We start from the raw sequence: 9,115 nt of genomic DNA, 5'->3' as shown, positions 1-9,115 counted from the left end.
TCAAGAAACTCTATTGGTGACCAAACATGAAAGTTGAAATTGCTACCTACGTGGGAAAGTTCCTAACTTGCGCCAAAGTGAAGGTAGAATATCAAAAACCCTCAGGTTTACTTCAACAATCGAAAATACCTGAGTGGAAGTGGGAACGAATTATGATGGACTTCATCACCGAATTGTCCAAGATCCCGAGTGGTCATGACACTATTTAGGTAATTGTTGACATACTGACCAAGTCCGCTCACTTCCTGCCAATCAAAGAAACAGACAAAATGGAGAAGCTGACGAGAAAATACATCCAAGAGATAGTACGATTTCAAGGTGTGCCCATATCTATTATCTCGGATAGAGATAGTAGATTCATCTTATGATTTTGGCAGTTACTTCAGAAGGCTCTTGGAACTAAGATGGACATGAGCACAACTTACGATCCACAAACCGATAGGAAAAGTGAGAGAACCATTCAAACACTACAAGACATGTGGAGGGCATGTGTCATCAACTTTGGCAAGTCATTGGATACCCATTTTCCACTTGTCGAGTTCTCATATAACAACAACTATCACACTAGCATCAAGGCTGCTACATTCGAAGCCCTCTACGGCCGTAAGTGCAGATCTCCTCTGTGTTGGGTTGAGGTGGGTGACATGCATCTGGCTAAGGGATGAGTCCACGATAGCAATCAAACTGGCCAAGAGATCATTTGAGAAACCACAAAAAAGATCGTACGAATTCGAGAACGGCTAAAAGCCTTGAGAGATAGATAAAAGAGCTACGAAGACAAGAGAGGAAAACCCTTGGAATTTTGGGTGCGTGACCGCGTTCTATTAAAGGTCTCACCCTGGAAGGGCATGATACGCATCAGAAAGCGTGGGAAGCTAAATCCAAGATACATTGGGCCATTCGAGATCCTCGCTAGGATCGACCCCATAGCTTACCAACTCAGTCTACCTCAAGAGCTTAGCAACATACATTCCATCTTCCACGTGTAAAATCTTAAGAAGTGTCTATCTGACGAAACTCTTGTGATTCCACTCGATGAAATCAAGATAAACGAGAGTCTTAACTTCGTGGAAGAACCAATAGAAATCATGGATATGGAAATCAAATGAACAAAACAAAGTCACATACCGATAGTGAAGGTTCGTTGAAATGCCAAGCGGGGACCTGAATTCACTTGGGAGCGAGAAGATCAGATACAACAGAAGTATCCGCATTTTTTTCCTAGTCCATGATTGTACTCTATAGAAAGAATTTCGGGACAAAATTCTCTCTAACGGTGGGATAATGTGACAACTCGAGATTTTTCAAGTAAATGAAAGTCAACCTTCTTAAATAAAATTTCGAATGTTATTTATTTCGTTAAGTTCGTGAGAATTAGGAAATAATTTAAATTATATAAATAAAGTTTATATAAGTTTTCGAAACCAAAAGCACTCGAAAAACTTAGATTTTCCCCTTGATTAAGCGAAAATTCGTTGCTGCCAACTGTTTTCGGCCGAAAACCTTCAGACCGAGAACAGATTTCGGCCGAGAACTACTTTCCGGCCGAAAACCCAACCGATATAAAGGTTTTTCCTCGAAAACTTGGTCATTTCTCACTTATTTCACCCAAAAACAATCATTTTGCTCCCAAGGATCATCCTAGAACATTCATATCTTCAAGTGGAAACCTTCAAATCTTCATATTTTCACCAAGAACACCAAGAACACCCTTTATATCTTCAAGTGACCGAAAACAGCCCAGAACTGAAAGCCTGTGTTCGGCCGAAAACCACTTCCGACCGAAAATTCATCAGGACCGAGAACCTAATTCTCGGTTGAGCTTTGATCGAAAATCCTCCCATTTCCTTCAAACAATTTTCGGTAATCACTCTCAACACAAAAACAAGTGTTTTCCAACACTTTAATTAATGGTTTCGCTAATTCAAATACAATTATGTGTTTAACTATTATTAGGATACCATTAATTCCGCGCACGTCAACTCGAGGGTCATCTTTCCAGTCTCGTTGTCCAGCACGTACACATAAACAACCTTGAGTTCATACCCCTACATTTTCACTATTTTAATGTTTTCAGGGGGAATACAAGTAAAAAACAAGGATTTTTGTGTTCTTATACAAACGATTTCAAACAAATTAAAAACTTTTGCAATTGATTCAAACCGAGAAATCATTACATTTTATAAAAATATTCAGATATTATTATGCCTTTTGTAACATGCTGAGCATAAGGGTAGTTTTCAACGTACAACCATAATTGCAAAGTTTTCAGTACAATACATAACATACAATCAAACTATAGTCGATATAGTTTGGGAATATTACACTACTTTCACAGAATTCAATACACGAAATGAGAATATACATACAAACTATAATATGTATAGTTTGGGATACAATACGTTGTTTTACTATTTCAAGAACATTATACAGAAACGAACACATATGAGCTATGGTAGATATAGTTTATGGTATACAATACTATTTTCTGAATATAAGAGTACCATACTAAATAATTATTTAAGTATAATTATTTTACACTACAAGGTTATACATACAGTTTCAAGTACAAGAGAACACTACAACACTACACGTAAACTAGTTAATACAGGGTTGTGAGGCACTACTTTAATTGTATCCACCAGGGTAAAAAACTAAGTCCTATACAGTATAACCAGAGTCTCCTGGAGGGAGAGCGTGAGATTTGTGTATAGATCTATACGGGACTGACAATCCCACACCTGAACTTTTAGCTACAGTTAGGCCGACAGGCCTGGGGTGACAAATGTCATACCATTCCGACGCATGAAGAACGTCGTAGAGGTCACTAGGTCACATCAAGCATGATTATGCCAAACTCACAACAATATAAACTAACAAATTATTTACAGGATTTCAATTCTTCAAATAGTTTTATTTTAATTAATAGAACTACTATACACTACAACGGGAGGATTCCAGGGAATACAAACACATGGTTTTATTTTAAGTAATAAAACTACTATACATTACTGATGGTATCTGGGGTTTTTTATACAGAACAATACTACACATTATTGGTGGTATCCAAGGTTTTCATACAAAGGTATTCATACAAAATCACACTATACAATACAACTGGTGGTAACCAGGCATATATACTAATACTGTCACACCCCAAAACCAAGAACGGTGAAAACGTTCTGGGGTGGAGGACGTCATGTACAATATCACAACAATGAAAAGTAGTAAATAAACAACAACATCATCCATTGCATAATAGTATAATTTCATACAAGTGTGTTCTTTCATAGCAGTAAGACACCAAAAATGAATAATCAAAATAAAAGACGAGTCTTGAAGATACTCCGTCTTCTCAAAACCTGGTCATCGGTACTTGTCTACTGGTGACCTGAGAATACAAGTTATTTTGAAAGCGTAGATCAGAATTTAAACTGGTGAGTTCATAAGTATTTAGTGTCAATGTTTGTATAAGTTTGATGAAAATGTTTGTAATTGATCAATGTAAATGTTTGTATATGTTTGAAAACTCCTAGAAAATCCTATATTTTCTAATAGTATAAAAAGTAGTCTTCTACCAAGACTTGACTGTTTCATGTGTTTGTTTCTCTGAAAAAGTGAATGCTTTTCCCAAATATGACTATCATTACCAAAATATAGTTTTTATATTACCCTTTATGTGAGAAGATCACAATTTGAATATAATGGGAAAATGTATGTGTACTAAAGTATTATTTGTATTAACTACAGAAGTAATAACTACCTTAAAACCAATGGTTTAATTAAGGCAAAATGTGATAAGATTGTTACCATACTAAACTGACTATAACACGACGATAAAAGACGTCGGAAGAAATGAAATTTGGCACCCGTAGACTTGCAAATCCCACTGTAGCGAACAACAAAGGTGTAGGATAGTTAATCCAGTATAAATCTATATGAAAACTCATACTCTCCCTCCAAGAGATTCTGGTTACAAAACGTGACATAACGAAATGGTCGACGTGTCATGAAGTAGAATCTCACATTATGTTATCTTTGAATCTTGTTATAGTAATAGTATTCTATGTATAGTATTCTCTGTATAGTATCATTTATATAGTATTCTATGTTATAGTATTCTCTGTCTAGTATTCTCTGTTATAGTATTCTCTGTTATAGTATTTGTATATGATAGTATTCTCCTAAACTATACCTATTATAGTTTACTAGTAATTTCTGTAGTTTGAAGGAATGAAGGTATACCTTTGCTACCCAAAGGTACTTAACTGACTGATAATACTTTTGTATCTACATATGTATACATAATATATATCTAATATTTAGACGACCTTTGGACAAATAACCGATACCCTAAGTCCACATCCAAATAAGGAAAAGGAAATAAAGCGACTTAGCAGTCCTAAGTCCTTTAAACACTATATGTATAACTATACATATATAGACATGCTTTTGACAACATATATAAGTTTAAAAGAGGTTTTGTAATACATTTTAAAGAGTTTAACAATAAATATTAATGACTTAATGTCAGTTTATAAAACAATTTAAAAGCAGTTTGATTGATAAAACAGTTTTAAAGTATAAGAATTATTTGTTTGAAGCACAGTTTGAAGTATATGAAATCCTTTGTTTGAAACATAGTTATAAATCACATGTGATCGATTATATAACTAACATGTTTTTTACTTGTATTCCCCCATTAAAGCATTTAAAATCATTTAAAAGATAAGTTAAGGGGTATGAACTCACCTGACAGTGAATGATGTGAATGAAAGGTCGGTATAGGATGCTAAGTGTCAAGTGAAGACTTGAGCACACACGGATCCTATTTAGCATATAACGACACATATATGCATCTAATTAGTGTTTATAACATCTAATCATGAACTGAAACAACCTTAGGGACTAGCAAACACTTGTTTTGATGTGTTAAACCACACAGGGTTGCATATAAATGGTTGTAGGGCCTCACATTGGAGTTTATGGCCCATGGTAATTACCACATGAGTTTACGGCCCATGGGTTTATGGCCCAATGTGTTTACGGACATAAAATCATGGTAATTTGTACCATTTGTGTGTTAAGGCTTTATAAGTCACTAGGGAGTGTTCTAGATGCAAGTTCAAGCCTTAGGAAGGCATGATGGCACATATGCACCACCATTTAGGGTTTACTGCCAAAGGAGATTGCCTTGGCCGTAAACACCTCATGTTCTTGAGTTTGTTGAAGTTTTCAAGGTGTTTAACAAGTGATTCAAGTATAGAACAAGCTAAGGGTAGTGTACTTACGTATTAGAAGCTTGTAAGGGTGTTTAAGGTCCAAAAACACTAGTGTATGTTCTTGGTGTTCTTGGTGAAATAAAGAACACTTGAAGATATATCAAAATGGAGTGATTTCATGGATGAAATCAACGATCCTTACTAGATAAGGTGATATAAAAACAAATCAAAGGAAAGAATTCTTACATTTTTGGAAGATCAAGATGAAGAACTTGATGATACTTGAGAAAGAATGGAAGTTCTTTGGCTTGAAAATGGAAGCAATGAAGAAAATGATGTAAACTCATGTATTTAACATGAGTTCACGGCAAAACTCATGAGTCTAAGGCCCAAACATGAACGTTTGGCCGTAAACTCCATTTAATGGGTTTGAAGTTTGATTAAGGTACAATGGTCTCAAGCAGATACTTCCTAACACCCGTTTCTTGAATATACTAGGCTTAGAAGACTCAAACAGACTCTAAACAATGCTAAAATTTAGCAGAAATAAGTCTGAATGTGATTGCACTGGACAACTGTACAAGATAGAAAATTCAGGTGGTCACAAATACTTTCATATACCACTACAGAATACAGTAACGAACGTACATTTTGGTCTTAAGGTTTAAGACTACTTTAGACTACTCTTGAGAAACATACAAACATTTTCACGGATTCAAAGAAAAGATTTTATCACAAATACATTCTTATGAACTCACCAACTTAAATTTTGATACACTTTCAAAACCATTTGTATTCTCAGGGAACCGGTAGACAGGTACACCTGCAGGTTTTGAGAAGATGGAGCTTTTAGAGTCGCGTCTTTTATACTTTTGTTACACATTTTGATGTCATACAAATTATGTATCGAACATATGTAAATACCTTATTTATTCAATGTAATGGTTATGTTTACTTTGAATACTATGATGTAATTGTTGTGATACTGTACATGATGTTCTCCGCTCCCGAATGTTTCCGCCGTCTTGGTTTGGGGGTGTGACAGTAAAGTTATTGTTTTTGCTAAAATTCCTGTAGTTAAGTTTCACTTACTATGTTTCAAGTGTAACTTATATTTGTATTCATAATCGTTATTATTAATCTATAAATAAGATTTATCAGTGATTCTAAGTCATAATACTGATTGATCTACTTATAAGAATGATATCTAAGCTACATTTAGTGAGGTATTTAAAGTGGGATTTCCAAACAGTATACTCTGTATACCAAACACCTATCTCTGATATGATCTTACCTGATTATGTTGTGTCAATGATATTTACGGAATGCTATGAAACAATTTCTAGTTTTCTTGTGACACTAGAATATTAAAGTTTTTTTTCATATAATAATGTTATGAAATGAAACCCCCAAAAGACCGGACCGAAAAATATAAACCAAAATCGAAACCATTTTACAGTTAAATATTCTTTTGTGGTCTAGCGACTGCAAAAGACCATTTCGAGATAGGACAGTCTTGATCAAGACAGGTTCACCCAAGACCGAAAAATGATCTGACCCTTAGGACTGGTTTGAGACCGATTTTATTCACCTACGTCAGGAGAGTATTGGCTTCGAGTATAATTTTAATTAATAATGGCACTGACATACCAGTTATGAGTCTACTATATGGAATTATGTTATGAGTCTACTAAACGGAATTATGTTATTTCGATCAAGATTAACATGTCATCTGAATTCCATTGTATAACTTCACATGAACATAAGAAAAGAATTTTATTATAAATGTAATAAAACGTTATAATTCTCATACAACAACCTTTCAAATTCTTTTCATAATTTCCAAATGACCGAACGAATAATTTTATTGATGTAATCGAGTAAGGACAGCTAAAACCATACGAAAACGGCATTCTAAACTGACAGCATTCTCACATATTTCATGACGGCGTACCTCGTCTGGCCCGAATACGAAATCGGCTTACATTGACTCGTCTTTTGTCCCACCCAAACCTTCTTAATGAATTAAATATTGATACACCATTTTCACAACTATATATAATTAATATATATACACGCTCGATATTATTTGAAAACAGCTATATATCAAGAAACACGGGACATAGCTATCGTTCAAAAGCTCCACAAAAACATACACCAAAACACAGCAAAACCGAAAAAAACAAGACCCAAATATGTCTACAATGATACCTTCTTTCACGTGTGTCACAGTTCTAAAGAAGCACAAATCGTGTTCACAGTTAGAGATTAGAGCTCAAAGTTTGAGGGACGAAGGTAAAAACGAGTAATTATTATGGTTTAATGACATTCTTGTGGTATGCATTGTTGTACAAGCATGTGATATGATTTCGTGTTAGTTTGTTGACTTTGTTTTGATGTAACAGGGAGATCGAGTAATCTTGTTGATTCGAATATGAAGATTCTGAAGGATAGAATTGAAGCTATGAGAATGAAAGAGAGATTGGAAATGAACTGTAGACCAAATGGATGGGATTACACCTCAAGTTACATACGTAAACCTAAAAAGCAACAAGAATATTTGCAAACAGTAGCTCTAATTTGTGGCACAACCAGCTTGCCTGTTCTTATTGGCACTGGTCTTCTTTGCATTTTTTCTGTCATTGCTCGTGTTAACCTATGAGAAACCGGAAACGATGACCAAACGACACTAGTTCAAGAAAAGGAAGAAACCAAAACAGAATCACGAGCTTCTATCTTTTGCGAAGATGAGATGATTTAGGTGAATTAAATTGATATTTTATTGTTTTCAAAATGGATTATGGTAAGAAATCAATTCTTTAATTATGTACAATTCTATTTTTTTTTTATCAAAAAGAGACTTGTTATATACTAGTTTAATCTATCGTATATTTGACTGGGTTTTGGGTGATTATATTTTAATATTTAGTGGAAATTGTTTGTTATGATATTTTTAAGATAATGGTCTTCATCTTGCCGTTCAAAAAAAGTGGTCTTTCAGAATATTTTAAACGGTCGTGTCTCCCAAGGGGACTAGGAAATTCATATTTTTTTTGTAATTTAGTAAAGATTATCTGTTGATTTGGAATATAATTAAGATGATTCATTTCTTAAGTATAAGTCAATACGCGTGTTTAGTTTTGAGGGAATAATATCAGAAGTTTCATCGAACTATATGATATTACGTTATTAACATTATAAATACAAATTTTGGGTTAAAATTACACAAATATAAAAACTAACCATAATAATTTTAGTAATTACAAGTTTGATATTTAAATACCAAATAAATGGGCTAGTAATAAACAGAAAATTGCATTTTTAAAAACACAATATTAGGTTTTTTTTCTTAGGTAATTGCTAACATAATTTTATATTTATGATCACAAAGCATAAAAGTCTTTATATTTTGGTTTTATTACAAAAAAATCACTCCTATTTTTTTCAAATTTAATCATTAAAACCGGTTAATACTTGAAAAATAACTCTTATATCCGGTTAATTACCGGTTTTAAGAGTTAAATTGCAAAAAAAAAAAAAAAATTGATGATTTTTTCGTTAAAATGTTAAAGTTTAATGATTTTTTTAAATTTTTTATTTTTTATATACACTAAGTTTATTTGAAGAAAACTTATATTTATTTATTAAAAAACTCAAAATAAAGATATTTTTTTTTATTAAAAATTACTACGATGATAATTTATATATCATTTTTGGAATTTTTTATGATTTTCTTTAATAAATACCATTTCTACAATCATAAATATATCATCTATATCCTATATAACTTAAAAGAATTTTGTTGATTTATCATAAGAAATGCATTCTTAGGTCAAATGCTAGTTCATTATTGAATTTTTAAGTATTAGATGTAAAAAGTTTACAATAAAAAT

General features: G+C 33.1%; 1 long non-coding RNA gene across 1 annotated transcript; it reads left to right on the top strand.

Annotated features, from left to right (window-relative positions):
• The first annotated feature begins 7,326 nt into the window (after positions 1-7,326).
• LOC145039193 (uncharacterized) lies at positions 7,327-8,096 on the top strand. The gene is made up of 2 exons (XR_013679777.1): positions 7,327-7,517; positions 7,628-8,096. It is a non-coding gene; the product is annotated as an uncharacterized LOC145039193 (long non-coding RNA).
• The last annotated feature ends 1,019 nt before the right edge of the window (positions 8,097-9,115 follow it).

This window comes from Lactuca saligna, chromosome 4, assembly GCF_052625555.1.
Source record: "Lactuca saligna cultivar CGN05327 chromosome 4, ASM5262555v1, whole genome shotgun sequence".
Lineage (NCBI taxonomy): Eukaryota > Viridiplantae > Streptophyta > Magnoliopsida > Asterales > Asteraceae > Lactuca > Lactuca saligna.
This window is presented reverse-complemented; position numbering and strand designations above follow the sequence as displayed.